The sequence below is a fragment of the Marmota monax genome, unplaced genomic scaffold (assembly GCF_021218885.2).
Source record: "Marmota monax isolate L192 unplaced genomic scaffold, Marmota_monax_Labrador192_F-V1.1 WCK01_AAM20220418_F8-fsc00031, whole genome shotgun sequence".
Taxonomy (NCBI): domain Eukaryota; kingdom Metazoa; phylum Chordata; class Mammalia; order Rodentia; family Sciuridae; genus Marmota; species Marmota monax.
The window spans coordinates 819,241-842,994 of NW_026695197.1; the positions used below are offsets into that span (position 1 = coordinate 819,241).

Genomic DNA, 23,754 nt, shown 5'->3' on the forward strand with positions numbered 1-23,754 from the left:
AGTTATCACAACAAACTGTAAAAACTGATGCATCAATGAATAATAACTCAACAAGTAATGCTCAGTTAAGGAGTTGATTTACTTTGGGAGGAAATGGACATATTGACAGATTCCTCTGCTTTGAATTGCTTGCAGACCTTGCCTGGACTATGTATCACTTGTATGCATTGTGAACTATCTGTTGGTACAGCAAATTGTGGTAGTGCTGGAGTATTTTTGCTGATGGTGTCACCGGTGGTACAATTTTTCAAAGGAGCCCTCAATTGGCTTAGTGTCATGGCATTTTGCATCCTCCTCCCTTCTACTAGTGATGGTCTAAAATTTTGGGGCCAACAGAGGTGAGGCAAAGAACCTCACCCCCCCACTGGTGCAAAGGCCTATCCACAAGTATGGCTGTATGCTGGACTGGTAGTCAGTGACGGGTATGATCCAATTGCAGTGGTACCAACCTAAGACAGGAGGCTGACGCCTAGAGGTCAGTTCATCCGATGACGGGTAAGGACCATATGTTGAATTGGACTGCCTAACAGGCACGGTCCCTAAGCCACATTGCTTGTTGTTTAATTAAACAAAAAGGGGGAGATGCTGAGAGCCACGGCCGAGTCTGTATGGCCCCTGGCATTTTGCCAACAGTATTGATTGACAGGCGAGGCATTACTATCCGCCTCTGCCGCAACTTTTGAGTTCTCGCACTATTTTGGAGTTCTCATGGGGATTTCCGGGGATTCCCCGAGAGTTCCCATTGGTTGGGGAAGTGCAGGAGGAGGGATTTCCGGGAGAGATATTTCCGGCTGGGGGTTCCTGGACAAGCCTCCTGGCGCGTTCGGGAGGATTCCCCGGGAGCTGTGTGAAGTGTTTTCCTGCAGTTTAAAAATAAAGTTTGTTCCTGCTTCAGTGGCTCTGATTTGTGCCCAGCCAGACTGCGGCAAAAAGGAATCTTTATAGTTAGGCCAAATTTCCCCTTACAAAATTCTCCAGTGAATGCCTAAAACCATGGTTAGTAACAAATCTTTTTTTGTTTGTTTATTTTTGCAATCTTATATATACTTTGCCTTTTTCCTACAGATTCATCCTTATGATAAAGTTTAATTTATAAATTAGGCATAGTAAGATATTAACAATAATTAACAAAATGGAACATCTGTAATAACATTATAAAAGTTATGTGAACGTAGTACTGTTATCTCAAAATGTCTGATTGTGATATCCTAACCTTTTGTGCTGTCCTGATGTGAAATGGATTATGTATGTGAAGAATTGAAGTGTGATGAATGACAAAGGAACTGTGACCTGGCCTTAGGCAACTTCATAAGGTTTATGAACACAAGCACCCTGGTGCTGGGATCTTTGATCTGATCACTGATGTTTGGGAAGTGTACACAAGTTGGAACACCTGGGATGATTTATGTCTTAGGTGAGTTGGAGTGTGATGGAACAAGATTCTGTCCAGAATGTCACACAATTTAAAACTTATAATTGTTTATTTCTGAAAATTTCCACTTAATATTTTCAGACTGTAGTTGACCATGCTTAATGGACAACACAAAGCAACTGCAAAAAAAAAAAGGAGGATTATTGTGATAAATATTTTACAATCAACCATTTTATAGCAGAGAGTCTAGTTAGGAGTCAGTAGCCACAGTAATTTTGGAGTGTAAATTCCTTAACAATCCCATATTGGAATTACTTTATTTTCTGTCATATGCAGCACAGGTCTTAATATCTTGCTGTGAAAGTAAGGTGCAGGGGTGATATGAATTGAGACCGACTTTTGTGCTCAATGTTAACATTTAAGTGTTTGCTCAGAAAAATCCTAATTAAAATGAACAGCAACACACTATATAAGATATCTAGACATGATTATTAGAATTATATGCATTATTTATAAAGGGCATTGTGTTGTTTAATTCTTTTTTTAAAACTTTTTATAAAACATAATAAATCCTCAGAGAAATAAAGGAAACTACTCAAAGAGATTGTAAAGCCCTGCAGTTTTCATGGCTCTGCTAGGGGCAGAGGTAGCAGGAGACTGTGAGATGTTGAAGTGCTTGTGTTAAGTATTTAGTTGGCTTTTTGTCTGGGTAATTCTCAAATGATTATGGAATATCTTGGGATCTCTCATCTTTTTATTTCCTTCTATGATTTCATGGATCTTTCCTTATTTCACTCAAGGATTTAGTTGTATGGACACTGATGTTTAAGAAAAGGTGTTTTCTGTGCATCATGGATATACCATCCACTGGGGAACCATTAATTAAAGTAGCAGGTAAGTGCTACAAATGGCTTGACAGTGGGGAGCAAATACTGATGGATTGCTTGGTGACTATATCTTACTGGGGGAAAACCTAGGCTTGCAGAATCATTCAGAATCCACTTCTGCACATCTCTCCTCCTCTCCAGCTATGGTTTCATGTCTTGTCTTTAAATCTTGTCTTTAAAGCTTCCATTTCACTTTGGTTTATGATTAAATCTCTTAGGAAAGTCATTTATTTTACTTCCAGTGATAGATGGCTTGTGGAAAGAAACTGGACCACATTAATACCTCTACTCTTTCATGTACTAAGAGAATCTTATAATCTACAACAAAATGTCACAAATATCCAAGGGACATTATAATATCGGCTGCAAAAACACTTCTATAACTAAAGTTTACTATAAGAAAATACATTAAAACATTAATATTTCATCTTATTGACAAGCACACAAAAACATGAAATATACGTTGATGTGTATTGTTATATGTTTTTGGCAACTTAAGTAGGTACAGTGCTAAAATTTTACTGGTGACAATCACATTTTGTTGAGGCATGGAGCCTGTCATCAAGAATATGCTGACCACATAAAGCATTATATGTAGGTTTCCATGCTGTCATGAGATCTAAAGAGAGAAATATTTGCCCCTATTTTTCCACATCATTAGTGTTGAGTATTGGGTTATTTTGTTTTGTTTTGATTTTTGTGTCTTTTAAACACAGATGACTTCCATTTATTTCAGAAAAACATTAGCTTTCATTGTAACTAAAATTTGTCATTTGTAACCTGGTGCTTTTAAGAATTGAAAACTCCTAGGATGTTCAATAATAAGAGTTAAACATTAATCTATAGCAAGAACTTCCGATACATAAATTCATTTCAACTTCACATTATCATGGAAGAACTATTGTTATTCCTATCACCTAGATGAGAAACTGCAGCAAAAAGAACTTTGCTAAATGTTCTGAGGTGGGAGCTAGGATTCAAACCAGATGACCTGAGCTGAACCTTCTGCTTTCAAAGCCTCCTTGGCAGCCTCTACCTTTCCATCAGGTACTGGAGCTACCTCTCCTGATGACTCACTCTGTTCCTGGTCTTGTGTTAACAGGGAGGGCTTACTTAAATATTTTTTGCTCACTGTTTATTTAAAGAGGGTCTTTTGAGCCAGTTGGTTTTGTTTTTCTGTCTGTCCTACTAGGTATTCTAGTGGTGGGGATATATGACAGGTGGGAGGAATGGACATTCAGGGTTTCTGAAATTGTATCTTCTCTATCACTCAAATATAGTAGTGATTTAGATATATATTTTATTAGTTGATGTGAGAATATGGAAAATAATTTTGAAAGATGTGTTTAAGAGAACAAAGAGATCTTAATTTATATGTAGACTTTCAAAGAGAATGTTGAAGCAAGAACTTTGCTAGAATAATATCCAGATGAAATCAAGGGATGCTAAACATTTAATCAGACAGAACCATCTTGTGATTATTATTTTTCATGACCAGAAATTTGATTTCTGCAGATTCTAAAACATACAAGGAGGAGCTGGGGATATGGCTCAAGCGGTAGCACGCTCGCCTGGCATGCGTGCGGCCCGGGTTCGATCCTCAGCACCACATACAAACAAAGATGTTGTGTCTGCCGAAAACTAAAAAATAAAAATATTAAAATTCTCTCTCTCTCACTTAAAAAATTAAAACATACAAGGAACTACTGTATTAATTAAGAAGCTAACAAACTAACTTACAATAAGAATTTTAGTTAAACAGATGGACTGAATCTGTCATATTTAGTGATCAGTGCAGTCTTTCCCTGTTTACCAATTTATGTTTGAAGACAAACTGAAGATCGAAAAAAGAGTCAGGAGATTTGGAACACATCCCCAAGCCAATGTAATTATGTTATCAAACTATTTTGACTACCTCAGGGCTTATTGCTGAAAAGGGAGAATTCAGTTATAATGAGTAATTTTTTTTGTTATCTTTCTTCTCCACCTTGTAATATTTAGTGATTGAGGGGTCACAAACTTGTGGATGAAAAGATTTTTATTTTTTAACTAAGTAATCTATACTTTTATAAATCTCATGAATATTTGAGAAGTCATGAATATGCATACATATACAGGTATATTTCAGGAAATATTATTCATATCAGTTTTGCTGTGCTTAAGTCCTTCAGAGGACATGAAAACTTCTCCAATGAATTTGTGAGAAAATTCTTTCTATATATGGGAAATGTTACATTCTATTTTATTGTCAGGCTAGACAATAAAAGGGATATGGATTGAAAGGAGTTTAGAGAACTCCTTTTTATTTTCTAATTATTTCCATTTTTCCTTACCATTTCAATGTTGCTAAAATTGTCATTCAATGACTATTAGAAAATTATGAAAGACTTCAAAATGTTCCTAGATTTAGAGCTCATGTAATTTCAAAAATGCAACTGACAATTTCTTTGAGGTTTCATTACTCTTCCAATTCACAGATAATAACATTTGTTCCCACCTTTGGAGACCCAGTTACCCATCATCAGTCATCTGGGTCTATCAAAACAGTCAATCTGAGTAATGGGAAAATGTAAAAATCCTGGTGTCAGATAAGAGCTCTTTCTACTTGAAATCTATGGAATTTTTTGTTAACAAATCATAGCAACTTCAACTGTGCATTCAGCATACACTGGAGAAAGGTATTTTGTGCTTGACCTTGTTTCCCAAATTAGGTGGAAAATAGAGTTTTTGAGGTTAAGCTATGTTTAGCACAAACTTTCTAGGAAAAAAAAAAAGCTAATGCTTTCCTAATGCTTTTTCTATTGTTGTTTTTTGAGATGGAGCCTTGTTGTATCACTCCAGATTACCTTCACACTTAAAAATTTGTGCTAGGATTATGGACACATGCCACATTTCTAGATTCTACCATCTCATTTGTTTATTTGCTTTTTTTATACTGTATTCTTTTTTGTTACTGGGGATTGAACCCAGGAGTGCTTTAGTACTGAGCACTCCAGTCCTTTTATTTTTGAGACACAGTCTTGCTAAATTGCTAAGGCTGGCCTGGAACTGATGATTCTCCTGCCTCATTTTCCCATGTATCTGGGATTGTATCTGTGTAGCACTGTACCAGGCTGACCATCTTACTTTTTAATCTGCAACAATTGCATTTTAAAAATCTATTCTTGAAAAGGGGTAGAGTAAAATGTTATAATCTTATCCTACAACTATCTGTTATATTTTGGATCTTAAATGTCCCTCAAAGATCCTTGTGCTAGAGATTTTGTTGACAGCATGTGGCATTTTGATAGGTGATGAAACCTTCAGGATGTGGAGTCTAGTGGAAGGAATTTAGGTCATTGTAAGTGGGAAAATGGAAACCCTTTTTCACTGGGCTTTCTTGTCGCTATGATATGAGCAGCTTTCTCTGCCATGGTCCCTCACCTTGTAGTAGTATCTACCACAGGTCCAAAGGCAACAGGGTTAAGCACCATCCAATGAAACCTCAGAAGCCATGAACCAAAATAGTCTTTTCATCCTTTTAAGTTAATTATGAGAGGTATCTTTTCACATTTGTGGATACCTGAGTAACCCAGCATGTGTCCTGTAAATTAGTATTTAGCAAATAGAAAACAATTCTTTTCTAGTTCATCCATGCTTGTCAATTGTTACCAAAACATAGGATTAGATGATCTTCTGAAGCACCCTTGTGTATTTGTTCTAGAATTGATTCCTGATAAGTAAGGTAAATTTTAAAGTAAACAAATTTTCTGTGAATATAAAGAGGAAAGAACTGAAGAGAGAAAAGATTCAAACTAACTGAATTTTAGATTTTAAAGACCAAAATAAAAAATTAGGAAAAATAAATTCAATTAAAACCAATAGCTATTGTTACACGTGACAAAACAGGGCTCATAAGTGCTCTGAAAGAATTCATATATATTGGCTCATGGCTAGTAATTATTAAATAGATAAGATTTTCAATTACTCTCAGTTTTTTTATGACAAAAAATTCTCTAGTTTTGAAACTAATTTGGATTCATTTACAATTTCCATATAAATTCTTGTGGAGTCTTTTGAAATTTACAAAAAAAAAAAAAAAAAAGAAAACAATCAGTGAGGGAAGTCAAAGCTAAAACCAATTGAAACAATATAACTATAAGAAGAAGAATTTCAGTCTGATAATCATAGATGTAGAGATCATTTAATAAAATTTCTACCAAGGGCTAAAAGAATAACTGAGGAATAGATCTCATGAAGAGGATGTTTTTGAATCATTTAAGTAAGATTTATTTTGAAAGCAAAAAGAAAGTAGTTGGTGCGAGAACTTCATGATGATGAGGTTCTCAGCAAGAATAGAGAATAAAGAGAACTGAGCAGAGTTTTAAGCAGTTCAGCCCCCATTTACAAGTTTTGAAGGGATTTTTAATTATTTAACATGTCTTTTTAATGATAATTTAAAACAGGACCCATGTTGAGAGTGTAAGAAATGTGCTATGTGACTCATCAAACACAAAGAATGTGGCTGCCAGTATTAAGCAGCATAGAGTTTAATGCCCTGTTCCCAGGGCTAACCCTTCTACTTCTCAGAGGTCCTGGGAAACTGGAACTTTCTTCTCATGATAGCATTTGCTTTCTCCTTTTCAGTTTCCTCTTTTCTTTAAGTTAGCCATCTTTGAGGCTCATAGACTCTATTCAGTAGATTATTGATTGTACCCCAACTGGGTGCTAGTCACTGATGTCAAAGGATGTGGAAACCACTATCCCTGTTATTGAAGAACTCACACATTGAACACATTTCAAACAAAAGCAAGAAGCAACCCTCAGACCCTAATCACCGGTGACTTATGATATCAAGTACTTTTTCACATGCTCACTGGCCATTTATAGTTTCTTTCATGAATTGGCTGTTCAAGAATTTTGACCCATTTTACTGGGCATTTTGTCATTTTATTATTGACAACATATTGTGACCACAAATTCTGTGTCGTTTATTTGTGTCACAAATATTTCTCCCTTCTTTGGATAATCAAGAATATTTTCACATTTCTCTTGATATTCTTTATTGACATTTTAGTTATGTTCCTTTGTGTAACTGTTTTTTAACAGTTGCTCTACATCCAATTTTAACTATGTCCTTTCAAAGTGATTTCACCATTTTGTGAAAAATATGTGAAATGTATGCTATTGTATTTTTAATATTACCACTGTATCCTCTGTGTTCTTAATTGTTGCATAGTACTCATCAATATTATCAACTCACAGAACATTATCAGTTTTTTCTTAGTAAATTTTTTAAAAAAAATGTTTAAACACACACACACACACACATCCACACTTGTAAAATAACTTTTTGTAGGCTCCTATATAAATCAGCATATTCATGTTCTTTGACCTATCCTCTGGAATTGGGGTTCTATCTATTGTCACATGCCTTTAAGATTAAAATTTTCAACTTGTACCCTAGGACTAATGGGAACTTTTTTTTCAGTTTACATATTTTTAATAATGGAATAATTTATGTATAATAAATTTCCTCCATTTTAGTGTAGGTATTTGAACATTCCTCATTTTCTACTGGCCTTTAGTGCGAGTATTGAGTGAATGTAAGCAAAAGCTGAGCTGGGTTCAGGTTTTCTTATTGCTTCTGTTATCCTCAGTTTAATCACTGTCTTCAAATAAATCCAGTTCTGTCTGTGTTGATGACAGGGCTGTTGTCAGGTGTATTTTTATTTTTCACCATTTTGGTCCCTCCCTTAGCTTGAAGTCTTCCCATTGCACCTGGGCCTCAGAATTGACCTACCTACACTGTCTTCTCCTCTAAAGGGCATGTGCAGAGGTGTAGGGAGGACTGGGTTGTTTTGTTGTTCTTTTGAAGTTTTAGTCTACAATCCCAGGTCTTGCAGATGAGGCTTTCTTAGGGTATAGGCTGGTTTGTTTTCCTTCTCTTCTCAGACATGCTGTTTTATTTTTCTCTTTCTCATCTCCAGCTGTGCATCTTCCCCTGGGCTCTAGGAGAAATGGTATTTGCTGCTCTTTTACCAGAAGCTCAAGGCTTTTATTCTCTGAGGAGAAAGAAGAAAGGTTTGTTCCTTTTTTCATAGGAGCTGTATTCCTTAGCCCAAGTCTGCAACACCAGGGACCTCACTGTTCTTATAAAGTAGCAACCATCTCATCTCTGCTGGTTTTACCACCTCAACTTTATATGAATTTATATTTTACTTTATGTATTTGTTTATCTATCAATCACTTTTTCTGGCTCATCCATAAGATGATGGATAGCCACATTAAAGAAGAGAATAAATCTGGTTTTTAACTTTCATATCTACATGCTCAGTAAAGGATCTAAATCATAGTTGCAATTTAGAAAATATACTCAAATGAAACAATTATTGTCTATTTTTGAGGGGGATGCATTTTATGTTTTCTGTAACTTTTTTAAATTTCAAATTTACTGAAAAGTTGAAATAATACTATAAGAAGAACACATATACCCATTTAAAAAAATGAATCAATTAATTGTACATTGCCTTAGGCTTTACTGTTTCTTTCTCTCTGTGTGTGTGTACGTGTGTGTGTCTCTGTGTTATAAACATTTATCCATTTTATCCTATTCAATCCTTAACTATACCACTACATAATAAAAAGGGGTTTTTAATTGCATAGTTCTGGCAGAATTATCAAAATGAGGGAATTTAAAACTTTAAATTGATGATTCAAATTGTTTTAAATTTCATTTAAAACTATTATCTATTCTGTAGTTCATATTCAAATTTTGTCAAGTTCTCTCTACAGTCTTTGATAGATTTCCTCTTTCCTGGTTTAGCATTCAATTAAAGATCAAGCATTGTCTTTATTTATCATTTAGTTTTAGTTTCCTCTTAAACTGTATGAGATCTTCAACTTTTCTTTATCTTAAGTAAATGTTATTTTGAAAGGGCACTTCCATTTATTTATAAAATATACTCAGATTGAGTTGTACAATGCTTTGGCAAAATTAGATTTATATCATGAATTTTAGCATGCAGAAGTGGTGTTGAATCCTTCTCAGTGCATCATATCAAACAAAATAAAATGCCTATTCATGGCAATAAGTATTCTGAGTTGGTCTTTCTTTCAGGGCACTTGCAAATTCTTATATTAAAAAGGGCCAAATGAAAAGAGATTGGAAATCTGTGTTCAGCTGTTGTATACCATATGGGAGGTATTAACATTAGAGTTCAAGACCTACCAAGGGAAAGTGGATGAAGTAAATTTCCCAAACTCACTTGGAGTCCTGGAAAGTAGATATTCACTACATAGAATGAGACTTATGAAGTCTGAAACTAAGGGTTCAGTCACCTTAATTCTCTTCCACTGTCACTACATCAAGAAAGAGAATTTCATTATAAAACTGGAGTAAAAAAAAAGCAAAAAATTTCTTATCTGAAAAATATGACATATATTTTCATGTTTTATATGTAAAATTGAATATGAAATAGAATAATAAAGCACTTGAATAATCTACTAAATGACAAGAGGAGAAAAAAATTTAAAAGAGTAATAAGATATCAAAACTAAATACAAATAAACAATAATAACAAAAGACACAAGAACTAAAAACTATAGTGAAAAGTTGAAGACTATCTAACAAGAATAAAAATAAACTAGAAATATATTATGACATAATTTAAAAAGCAAAGAGATTATCGGAAAAGGAATGAAAATGAAAGTTATGCTATGAAAATACTTGTTAAAGAAAGCTGGCATATTTAAACAAACACCAAACTAATTGTAAAATATACATAAATGCAAAATATTTAAAAGAAATAAATAGTAATATCTATAATAATAAAATAATGATTAAAACAGGAAACTATAATCATTAAAATTTATATGCAACTAATAACACATTGTGAAATATATAAAGCACAAATGGAAGAGATAAAAGAGAAACTAACAAATCTACAATATGGGAGACATTATTACAATTCTGTCATTTTCTGGATTAAATAAAACACCAATAGATGAATGATGAAATCAAAAGTTTTCACATAATTTATATGTATAAATTTTTACATGCAATATTTACAAAATACACATTATGTATAAGTACAAAAGAACTTTTTATCAAAATCGTTAGTATGCTTCACTAAGCAAGTCATAGTATCAAAGAATTAAAATCAGATATGTGTTCTTATTAGAATGAAATTAAGTATTAATCAATACATAAAATAAACATTCTAAATATTTATTGATTAATAAATATATTTATGCCTAAGCTATAAATCAAGAAAGAAATCACAATGAACTTTTTAAATATATTAAAGTGAATGGTGATAAAAATGTTAATGTCAAAGTGTGGGAGATGCAGGGATGTTTGGGAGAGTTGTATAACAATAGATGTGGTGTTAGAAACCAGGAAGATTGCAAATCTATGATGTGCACATTAAGAAGTTATTTTTAATCATTATAATGTATCACAAATCTTTGAAATAAAAAACATAATATGAAATGCAGGAAATCGACAGAGTCAAACAATGACTCATTGACATGCCTAATAAAAATTGATGAACACCTTGAAAATATGACAAAGAAAGGAGAACAAATATTAGCAAATATTACCAAACAGGAAATGACAAAAGAGAGACATTAAAAACATGAAAGACATAAAAATATATAACATGCCATAGATTTGACAATTTAGGCATTAATGGACAAATTCTTAGAACAAAAGTTATCCAAGATTGCTTGCAAAGAAAGAAAACTTAAAAATTTTTGTTTTAACTATTAAAGACATTGAATTTGTAATTGAAAAATATCCCCCAACAAAATCTTAGGCCTAGATGATGGCTGAAGTAATGTTTTACAAGCATTTATGGAATATATAAAACAATATTATACAAACTTGTCCAGATAATGAAAAAAGATGAAGTATTACCCACCTTATATTTCAAGGTTACTATTTTTAATATTGAATGAGAATTTTCATGAACAGAAAAGATAATCCTAATATCAAATTCTTAGGAAATAACATTCAGCAATATATATGAAAATCAGAAATCAGACTGAGGTGAAATTATATTAAGAAGGCAGGGCATTTTAATAATTAAAAAATTAGTTTAATTTGCCACAAATTTGGAACAAAGAGAAAATGCATTTAAATATATTCCTAGATACAGAACAAAATTTTGATAATTATCCAACATGATTTGTAATTTAAAATTACCTGACACTTGCTGGTGGTCTCTTAACTTATAAAGCATATAAGAATAACAAATAATAACAAATACATACATTATAATAAATAATAAATTTAAATGTACACAAGATAAAAAATTACACATAATTATAATAATAAAACTTGAAGTATGTTCAAAAAATTAACTCATGAAATTTAATGATGCAACTTTGAAAACTTTCTACTTGAGATATTTGTAACCACTCAAAATACTTCTGTTTGCTCAAGGCCATAGCTGGAAAAATAATGCCAATAAATAAAGAGGTAGAAAGATGATATATATTAAATGAATAGAAATGAAATTTCATTTTATGTGTATTGTGACTTTCTCCCAAATAGTACAGTATGGAAAGCAGGAACATAGAGTCTAACTTTATCATGCAAAATTTTGGCAAGTACAACCTCAGCCAGATAATCAAGGTCAATATCAATACTCATAAATCGTATGTTCTCTATGTACCATTGATTTAATGTGATAAAAAATGGGACGCATCTTCTGTGGTCTTTTAACAGATGTATCCTCTGCAAAATTTTTATCTTTGTTTTGATCATGAAGAAATTATCAAATTCCAGTGGAGAGGCATTCTACAAATATTCCCCAAAATTGTTAGCTTATTTAAAACAAGGAAAATCAGAAAAAAAGTGATGCAGCCCAGTCTAAGGGACCCCAGAACAAATTTTATAAAATTATGTCAAAAATAAAGATATCCTGATAAACTATGGATTTACATTAGTAATAGTGTATCAATATTGGTTCATTAATTGAGACAAGTGTACCCTGGTAAAGTAAGATATCAATAGAAGGATTGATGCAGAATATATATGAACCCTGTGTGCTATTTTTACATATTTTACTGTATATCTAAAATTGTTCTAAAATAAAAAATTGCAATATATGTGAACCTCATTATGTATATGTAAATATATATACCTATGTACAAATATGTATATGATTGTACACACACAAAAATGTCACAAAACAGTTTTATTCTCAAAGGAAACTCTGTTTCTTCCAGAATAAGTATTCCAAATCCAGCCAATCCAGATGTAAGTATATGATGTAAAACATTCTGAAGACTCATACCACAAACCCCAAAGGTGTATGTTAGACTTGGTAAATATACATGACACATCATGAAAAAAATATTGTTTTTCAGGAGAAAGCAAAATTAATTTTTCATCACAAGCTGGAGAGTTACAAGTGGAATGCAGTCTTTAGTTAGAAACAAAACCGTTTTATATCATATTCATAAGAGTTGGTTTTTAAATGGGTTGCAGTAACAGATTTCATTGTTCCTCCTTTGGGAGTCTATTTATAACATTATTTATATGTCAACTTGATGGTGCTCTTTCATCATAAAGCCTACTTAATTTAAAGTTAATTGGGTCATAAAACAAAAATACAAACCAAAGGGAAAAGCTTAGGGGTGAAGTTATTTCTAGCAGGTGTTGGTAGAGAAAACTGTTGGCTGTAGAAAGTTCAAGCACAAATTGAAACAAGACCTTTTTTTGACATTTATAAAACATAAATGTTACATAGATTGCAATGAAATTTTAATGAAGATATGTAGAAGTGCTTCAAAGATTAACAAACTTATATTACTTTGAATAATGAATAATACTTATGTACTTAGCCATTGTAGTGTGTTTTGCTCTGTATTCTAAATTTTTAATTTTTATTCTTTCTAACTATAAATCAAAAGGTGAAACATGCATAGAGCTGTCCAATATTAATATATAACCATTACCAAAAATACACTTTTTCCTAAATAAAATTATAGGACATTATATTTATGAATACTTTAAGACCAAAAAAATTACCTGTATGGTATGTTAGGAAAGAAAACCCCGTGACCCCTTATCATGTTTCTGAAGTTTCTGTTTTTCTCTCCACAAGTGAGAAATTTTCAAGGGAGCATTCTGGTTCCCTTCATTTCTCTCAAATGAGAAGTGCAACATCATTAATTCAAGTTTATTAGCTGCAAAGCATGCTTATTGACATTCTTGGCATTCAATTCCACTTTCTCTTATAAAAATAAAACTTGCATTTTCCTATCTTGATGTTTAGATGGGAATCACCTAATTTCAAAGGTGGACCACTATTAAATCTCACTTTCACAGTTTTTAGCCAAAGGTTGGAGATGAAAATCAGATCTAAACAATCGTTTCCTCATAACCACAGTAATTAATTTAGTGATGGGTATGGAAATTTGTTCTCTGAGGAAAATATGGCATTGTGAGATATATCCTGTTGTGTGATCTCTTCATCTGTATCCAAATCTTTTTCTGCCATCTCTCTATTCCTTTTATACTCTCTGACTATAGATAAGAACTCAACTAACTCAGAGTTTTGGTGGCTATGTTGCTAGTACAAAAGAAGATAGCTATAAGAAAAAGAAACCCATAAAATATGAATGTAGATAAGGAAATTGGTTACATTCTTGTGACATGAAAACCTATGGAGGTATAGCTCCAGAGCCCATCTGACTACTGACTTCGCAGACCCCTTATTAGGGGACTTAGAGGAGGTGGTTGATGTCATGTATAGTATTAATAATAGACATTTCTAGCTCCACATCAGTTTGTGGAGCACATTGAGCTTTTACTCATGCATATCATGCTGTATTTCTATCTTACCCTCTCTTGGCTCAGGCTGAATAGGTTTGATTCTGTCTCTGCATTTATGTGGTGACATTTCATGGGCAAGGTCTATTTGGTGAGAAAGGATATTTACTATTTCTCTCCTTCTCTCTATAATTTTTAACAAATTGATTTACAGTGAGCTTGGTGTATGAAAGTCTGTACTGTGCACACAACTCTACACACAGATGTATGCACAATTTTTAAATTTATTTTTAATTGACAAATAAAAATGTATGTATTTATGGAATACAATGTGATTTTTGATGCTTGACTACATAGTGAAATAATTAAATCAAGATAATAAATACATCCATCAACTTACATATTTCTTTTTCATGGAGAGAATATTTAAAGTCTATTTTCCAAGTAATTTTTAAGTATAGATTAATATTATTATTATTGTCTCACCATAACAAACAATAGATTTTTGAAATTTTTTTTCCCGGCTCAACTGAAACTTTTTACCCTTTGGATATATATCCAGTATGGGATTACTGAGTCACAAGGTAGTTTCTTAATTTTAATATTTTGAGAAATGTTGAAAGCATTTTCAATAATGACTACAGTAACGTACATTGCCATTGTGTGTACGCATTCCCCTTTCTCCACATGCTTTCCAACATTTTCTTTCTTTCATCTTCTTGTTAAAAGACATTCTAATAGGTGTGAGTGGGTACCTCACGGACAAATATAAATTTAGGTAGAAAGTAGGAGACTCTCATTTTAGCTTCAGTTCCCACCCACAATCTTGGATCCAACATTTATCAGGCCTTCCTCTACTTTGAGATTTATAATTTCCTTTCCCATTCCTACATGGTATTTTTTTCAGATTATCTACAATGTAAGTTCAAACAATCAATAAATAGATGAATGCATGATGTATTATCTGTGGATTTTGGTGTTGTCATGGAACTGATGTGAGTGGCTAACTAGACTTGTGGTTGCATTGCTGCAATTCATCTTCCCCTGGATGGGTGATGGAAAATAAATGAGTGATCCTGCATTGTTTTGTAACAATTTAGCATACTAAGTGTCAACTGTTAGAAAGACACAGTGCTCCAGACTGTGAATATTGCCCTGTCCTCATGACTATTCCAGATCGATTCAAAGAAGTTACATAACGTGGTTAACAACAATGGGGACTTTTCATAGCTGGCTTTCCAGAACAACCTGGGTTTCTGTATTACTTGGAACAACCACAATAAAGACATGAGTGATATTTTAGTGCCTAATGACTGGTCCTTGTTCCCCAAATGTTATCAATGAAACTCTTGAAAATCTTTCACCTTCTTAAATTTCTCACTACAGTTGCCCTGGTTGTAACTCTCCTCATTTCTTCCCTAAATTGCCATCAGAGTTTCCTCAAAATTTTCATGGCTGTAGGTTCCAATTTCACCACCATCTACCTACTGCTTGTGTTACTTGGAGCACAGTATAAAACATTTATGAGTACTATTCCCACAAATGTAAATCATATATCATACATCCAACATAGAATAAGGGCCAGAAGTAAATGTGTCAGAACATGTGGAAATGCCAATGAAAACAATTGGCACTCAACAAATGCTATTTTAACATTTTTTCCCCTTCTTTATACAAAAATTCTAATGTCTGATGAAAGCTTATCTCACCCAGGATACATTAGTGAATATATGTAACCTATCAAATAAAACCCAAACTTTTAGGCTGACACTCATGATTCACCATTAACTCAACCTTTTAAAACTTTGTTTCCCACACCAAAACCCCTCATCACACCCAGCACTTGCAGGGTTATTCATTCAGAGGTGTGCCTAGATCTGACTGAAATTCTGTTGTCCACTTCCTGTCAAAATATCACTTACTCATTAAAGTTTACCTTATGTTTTCCTTTTCTGTAAAGCTTTCTTTAATCTCTAGATTGATATTGCAATTCCTAGATCCCCATAAAACCTGGATTTGGGGAAAACCTTCATTTTTTATTTAGATTCTGCCTGCACTTCTCGAATATAACGCCACATCTCTTCCTTACAATGTACCTAATTGTTTCTTAACTAAAATTTGCTGAATTTAGTCATGGAAAATAAGCTTCAAAGAGTATGAAAATTGTCTGAATAAATTTTCAGCAGTCATAATTAGATAGGAATAAGATATTGGGAAACTGGGGAAAAAATCCCAGGTGCAGATTGAGGTGTAAGGTGTTGGGGAATTCAACTGAGATCTCAGGTTAAAATATGATATTCATTTGTCATTAGTCAGATGTATGCAGATCTCCTTTCATACAAAAATATCTGGAAGAGGATTTAAATATTTTTAAGTGTTTGAGAATTTGGGAAAGTCTTTTGTACATTTGTGGAACAGTTGAGTACACCATGTTTAGGGCCACAGAGAAGTGGAGGCCACATTTACCTGACATCTGCTTTTTCCGAGAATTAGTTGTATAGGCACATGGAACAGTCTATTTATTCATTAAAATTATAAGTATAAACACACTTTAAAATGCTCTGCTGTACCTACTTCAAAGATTGAAAACTCTGTTGCATATTCCTCTACTGTACCTGCATTTTAGTAAGTAAACAGCTGCCTTATGATTCTTTTTGCTTTCTTGATGAGGAATGAGCAGTACTGCCAGGGACAGGAGAGAAAGAAAGTGACCCAGTTAACCCCCTTGTCAACAGACACTTAAGTAAATGGTTGAATGATATATTCTCCAAGGAAGAGACCTGATCCATAAATGCTGTTAGGAGGATATTCTTAGTTAAAAGATTAATTAGCTCCAGAAACTGTAGAGCACAGATTCCTGTAGAAGGTTGGGTAAGCCATATAATTCTCTAGATTATAAAAATGGATTCTTTTCATAATTTAATGATCTCTGCTATATGAGGAAAGCACACAAAAATTATTTAGACACCCCATTTATTATTCTGAGCCAGAGGTGCATATCCAATGCAAGAAAAATATTTTGTGAAACATTTTAAGATATCTTCTGAAGTAGTCTGGCATACTATTGGAAATGAAAATCTTGATATTTGTATTTCATCAAAGAAGTATGGCAATGAGTTGATATGTAAATTGCACAAGTAGAAGTGAGCTATGCATTTTTAAAGTGGCTAAGTAATACTGACTAGTTACAGGCGTAAACCAAGGTTTAGGGCAGAGCTACTGATTTGGTCTGAAAATGACATTTAGGACCGTTTCTACAAAATTTTATTTTTATATTACACATTCATCTATTTTTTTGGTCAGAGCATTCAAAAAGTCCATTTTGGTGCCCACAAGTACTCTTTGAGCCTTTCTATGTTTTGCTGTTTAATTTAGAAAAAGTATATACTGCCAATATTACCTTCTTCTAAATGAAACTTATGATCTGGTTAATGTTTCTTTATCTGGCTAATGTTTCTTTCTCCTTATACAATGTTTCCAGATTTTATCTTACTAAGAATTCTAGGGGCAATGTCTATATAATAGTGGAAATATAATTTTCCTCAAAAATATAATTAACTAGCATGAATAGCACATATAAGAGTTAGAACTATAGATAATAACTTTCCACTAATTTAGTTGAAGTATTTCATGCAGATCATCACATCCTAATGAGTACACCCACTTATAGTAAAAAAAAAAAAATTGGTGCTTTCATCAAAGATATATATCAACCCACTTGAATTAGACATCTTTTATATAATTCAAGAGTTTCTTAAATAGTTAATCTTAACTGGCCTGGGAGAACAATTAACTCAATATTTATGTTGAAACTAGAAAAATAAAAGACTACTCTCTACCAAATAGAAAATGAGAGCAGGTGAATCAGTGAAATCATATATTTTGCATCTACATAGATATTTTTTATTTGAAAAATAGAACTTCACGTAATTGTAGGAATTCAAGCTCTGAAATGCACTCTCAATATTGAATCTTGTGAAAACGAAAGCATGGTTTAGGTTGATTTGAAAACAGACATAAAAAAATACACTGTGACTTCTGCTTTAGGCCAAGGTATAGAAACACAGTTAGGATATATCTGCACACCAGAGCAACTAAGAAAGTGGCACACAATATGTAAAATAATGTTTATTTAGGCACTCAACACGAGGCCCTAAATGATGATCCTTGAGAGATTGGATCCAGCCAAGTTGAGCCCTCTAATTGGAGTTCTCTGATTGCCACAGCTGATTGTCCTAAATTTCTGGGAAATATGCAAGGAGAGTTTAGGCAAGCAGAATCTAGTGGGCTCCCTGAGTTAAGGAGATAAAGCTGTGGGTCAGAAGATCAAAGAGACTAGAGTTTGCAAGAGAGAGTACTGGAGAAGAGAAAGTTGCAGGGAAAAAACTCCAGAGACCTGTGGAGGATCTGCCTTCAGTACCTAGCTATGTACTGATCAGTGTATATGTGTAAGAAAACTACCAGACACTAGGGAAAGAATCACTTAAAATGCTTAGAGGGAATAGCATCTGTTTCTGCGAGAGCTGGGGAAAATGAGTATTGCCACCAGCCAGATTGAAAAACCTCATAACTTATTGGTCACTGGGGATGGTCCTCAGAAGTGTTTGGCTTCAATAGTGGGACATAAACAGCAACAGAACAAATGTTACTTCTGGTCTTAATTAACTATATGCCATTAAATTTCATACATACAGATGCAGAACATTTAACAAAATATTAGCCAATCTAATCCAGCAATATTTGAAAAGGTAATATATTTTGACTACATTGGGTCTCAACAGACCTTCCCCCCACCCCCCACCCCCCCAAAAAAAACTCATGAGTTAAAGGTTTGGTTGCCTTACTGGAAGGTGGTGGAACTTTGAGGAGGTGGGGTCTACTGGATGGACATTGGGTCATTGGAGGTATGCTCTAAGCAGATATTGGGATCACTCTGCCGCTCAGTCTCTGCCATGTTTTTCTGCCTCACCATAGGCCTAAAAACAATAGAGCCAACTGATTATGGACTGAAACCTCCAAAGCCATAAGCAAATAAATCTTTCTTCCTTTAAGTTTTTTTTTTTTTTTTTTTTTAGGTATTTTGTCATAGCACCAGAAAACTGGTCAACAGTGATCAAATAGAATTAACTTGAGAAAGTAGGACTGGCTCAACATTCAAATGTAAATTCAACCTATCAACTGAAGGAAGAAGAAGAAAAAAAAAACTACAGATATTATCACGATAGATAAAGACAAATTATTGATAAAATCCAATGCATATTACTGAATAAAATTCTTAGTAAACTGGAGATAGATGTAAACTTCCTCAACTGAAAAACTACATCTACAAAAACTCTATATCTGGCATTACATTTAATAGTGACAAGAGAATCTGTTACTCTAAGATGAGCAAGGAGGCAAGATTATTTGTTCTTACTATTCCTATTGAATTTCACCCTGAGTCCTAGTCAATATGATGTTGTAAGACAAAGAATTAAAGTGGTAAATAGATCTGAATGGAAGAAATATGGTTGTCATTATCCACATATGACATGCATGTTCACATGGAAAATCCACGGAATCTATAAAAACAATCAGAACTAATAGGTGAGTCGAACATAGTTGCAAGATGTCAATAGTAAATAAAGATTTATTATATTTCTACATACTAGTTGTGAAAAATTAAAATACAAAAATTAAGTACACGTGCACAAAAGAATAAATGCAACAATCTTGAGACTTATCCTTAGAAAAGTCTGCTTGCAAGTATGGCCTTTATTTAAATTTTGGAGAGCTGAATTTCAGGAAGGTTCCCCTCAGTCTTTGATAAAAATGGGTCAAAGAGCCAAACCTCCTCATGAAAGCAATATGATTTGTGGTGAATACCTGCAGAACTTTGGTACACACTAGGCAGAGTGCCTACAAGACCCACTCCCAATAAGAGCCTTAGGTATTTGATCTCTACTAAGCTTTCCTGAAAGAACATTTCATACCTGGTCTCAGGACTTCTTGGTGGAGGGATTAAGCATATTCTGTGTGATTCCATCAGGAGAAGGTTTTCTTTAGACTTACCCCATGTGCCTTTTCCTTGCCTACATCTTAGTAAGCTCTCTGTCATTGTGAACAAAATACCTGACAAGAACAACTTAGAAGAGTAAAAATTTATCTTGGGATCACTGTTTCTGAGGGTCAGTGCAAGGTCAACTGACCCCATTGCTCTGGGCCCAAGGTGAGACAGTACCTCATGGTAGAGGACATAGAGGAAGAAAACTACTTAAATCATGGAATCCAGGAAAGAGGGAGGGAGGGAAGGAGGGACAAAAGGAAAAAGAGGGAAGAGAAGAGAAGGGAAGAGAAGGGAAGAGAAGAGAAGAGAAGAGAAGAGAAGAGAAGAGAAGAGAAGAGAAAGGAGCCAGAGATAAGATTCAAAATCCACAAAGACATATCCTCAGTGACCTACTTCCTTCAGCCACATCCTACCTACCTATGGTGACTACTCAGTACAGTAGTGCTTTCAAATTAGCAATCCATCAAATGGATAGGTCCACTGATTAGGTTACTGCTCTCAAAATCTAATGATTTTATTCCTGAATATTCCTACAATGTCTAATATGAGCTTTTAGAAGACACCCCATATTGAAACCATTACATGTTGATTTTCTTTATATCTTTTTGTTGTAATAAATCTTAGTCATGAGTACAACTATATGTTCTGTCCTGTGAATCTTCTTTACCAATCATTGAACCTGGGGATGACCTTGGAGATATCTTCCTCCTTAGCGTTATTTACAATAGAACCAAAAATTATGAGATACTTAGAGATAAGTCTAACAAAATAGGTGTAAAAGTTTCTTTTGATGACACATATAAAATATTGATGTGAGAAATGAAACAATACATAAATAGAGATAATACTGCAGACATGAGTGGAAGGACTCAATATTTTTTAGATGTCAATTCTCCCTCAATTGACTGTTGCAAAACCAATAAAAAATTGAACAGTATTTTTGGTAGAAATCAACAACCTAATTTTAAAATTCCGTAGAATTTAGAATCACTGAAGTGATTTTTGAAATGAAGAACAGAAATAGAATCGTGTATAATATAGTAGAAAAGGAAGAGCCATAGTGAAAGAGATCATAGTTTAGAACTAGATCCACATACATATTATAAATTGCTTTTCAAAAAATGCTAAGGTTATACATGAGGGAATAGAAAATCAGAAAAGCAGACTATTCATAAGGGGAAACAGGAATTTCATATCTTGTTTCTTATCATACAGAAGAACTGACTCTACATTAGCCTAAATTCTAAGCAGAACATCTAAAATATAAAACTCTTTGAGAAAAGAATAGAAAGAAAAATATAGATTATCTTGGAATACACAAAAATTCTTAGATCTGATAATAAAAGCATGATTCATGAGAAAACAGAAATTTGACTTTTCAAGATTAAAAAACAAAATCCCCTTCATCAGAGATTTTCAAAATGAAAACAGGAGTTTTGTAGAGAAAATATTTTATATATGAAAAAGGACTTGTATGTAGTATATTTAAGGAATTCTGACAATTCAAAGATAAAAAGAAAAATTTCCTCTTCAAAAAATGTGGGCAAATGAGTTTAATAGGTTTTTCACAAAAGAATATATGAAAATGGCCAATAGGTACATGCAAAGATATTCAGTGTCATTAATCTTCAGGAAAATGCAAATTAAAACCAAATTAAATGCTGCTATCTACCTATTACAATGACTTAAGTTAAAATAGCTTACATTAGCACATAAGGCTAAGATCTGAAATGACTGGATTGCATATGCTGCTGGTAGCAATATAAAATGATATAACCACTTTGGGATACTATTTGACTGTTTTTTAAAATGCGTTTGCTTATGGTATGATTCAACTTGCCATTCCTTAATACTACCAAAAAGAAATGAGAATATATAAAAGTCACAAGGACACAAATTAGCAATCCATCAAATGGATAGGTCCACTGATTAGGTTACTGCTCTCAAAATCTAATGATTTTATTCCTGAATATTCCTACAATGTCTAATATGAGTCACAAGGACTTTTATAGCGTTTTATTCAGTATAGTACAAAACTGAATATACTTAAAATGCCTATCAACAAAATAATAGATATAGTTGATTAACAAAAAAATTGTGTATCTATGCATAAAATGAGTACATGTTATTTGATTTTGTTGATACATGTTGCACACCATTCCATAGTGACCATTTGCAGAATGGTGATTGTGTTCTGATGTGTAAGGAGCTTTGCATTTCAAAGGGGTATGAAGAATCCTTCTGGAGTGTGGAAATGTTCTATATCTTGTTTATGGTGATGATTTTAGAACTATACACAGTTTACAAGCCTGATGAAGTTGTGCCATTAATTTATTTTTTTTATTAATTTTTTATTGGCATGTTATAATTATTCACTATCGTGGGATTCATTGTTACACATTCATACATGCACATAACAGAATTCAGTCAATTTAATTCCCCAGAACCTCTTTTTCTGCCCTCCTCCCTTCCTCTGTCTCCTTCCTCTACTCATTTCCCAATAGTTTCATTCAAATTATTCCTAGTGAGATAAATAGAGAAAATGACTGAATGCATGCTATCACAGGAAGAAGCATGAAGAAGGTAGAATTCTTTATTCAGGTGTAGGTATAAAGGAAGGCTGAAGAAATACCACACACACCAAAATGTAGAAACACTGAACTCCTTCCTTTTTTATTTCATTTTTGTCCCAAAGACAATTCTCTGAAGGATAAAATAAGCAACTTTAGGAGAAAATGGAATATTTAAGTATATGAAATAATAAGATAACATTTAAAAGTTTAAAATAATTTCATCTTCAGTCTCAGATACAATAGATCAAGATAGACTTGAAATAATTTGAAAATACAACTGGAAGTTTTACATTCTTAATCCTGGAGACTATTTTGGGCAAAGGAAGTAGGAGAAGATAAAAAAAACAAAAACAATTTTTAAAAATGGACAACCTGAAGCTATTAACTAGGAAAGTAACTAAGATTCTGGAACTAGGGGGGAAGGTGATCTCTGCAAAAGGCTGACCAATTAATGAATAAAGTACACTGAAGTGATTATTTGTAGACGGTTTTAGAAAAACAGGTACAGGGATCTTTGTCAGTATGCTTCCACCCAGAACAAGTTGTTTAATACTAACTTCACTTTTTAATAATAGTTTGTCGCGACCCCTCGCCGGCAAGGGAAAACACGACACAGGATTCTTCTTTCAGCAGTTTATTCAGGCCTTGTTTCATGTATCATCTTCTAGCGACCCCCCGCCGAGCGCCCAAGCATAGCCTAATAAAGCTTACTCAAGTCCAATCAAAAGCTGCCACGCGGGGTTTTCTCATAGGGTGTTGAGGGACAGCGCGCCAACTTTCCCTAATAAGGAGTTGTTTACCAAGATCCACAAAGGAGACCGGCGCCATCTTCTAATGGCGGCAACGGTCTACAAACACGGCTCACCACAATAGTTAGTTATTATTAAATATAATTTAATATATTATTAAATATATTATTAAATATATTTGTTCACACACAAATAATCCGGTATCTGAGGTTATACATTTCAATAATATCACAATTCTTGAATACAGAAAATTGATATGGATATAATAAATAGTGTTATTTTAGAAATATTAATGACATGAGTACTTTAGGTCAAGAAAGACAATTCAGCTTCCCATTTTATGTTATATTGTTTGGTTGTTCT

General features: G+C 33.3%; 1 long non-coding RNA gene across 1 annotated transcript; it reads left to right on the top strand.

Moving 5' to 3' along the window:
• The first annotated feature begins 1,183 nt into the window (after window positions 1-1,183).
• Window positions 1,184-20,686, top strand: LOC131423577 (uncharacterized). The gene is made up of 4 exons (XR_009225306.1): window positions 1,184-1,414; window positions 2,173-2,266; window positions 8,229-8,322; window positions 19,099-20,686. It is a non-coding gene; the product is annotated as an uncharacterized LOC131423577 (long non-coding RNA).
• The last annotated feature ends 3,068 nt before the right edge of the window (window positions 20,687-23,754 follow it).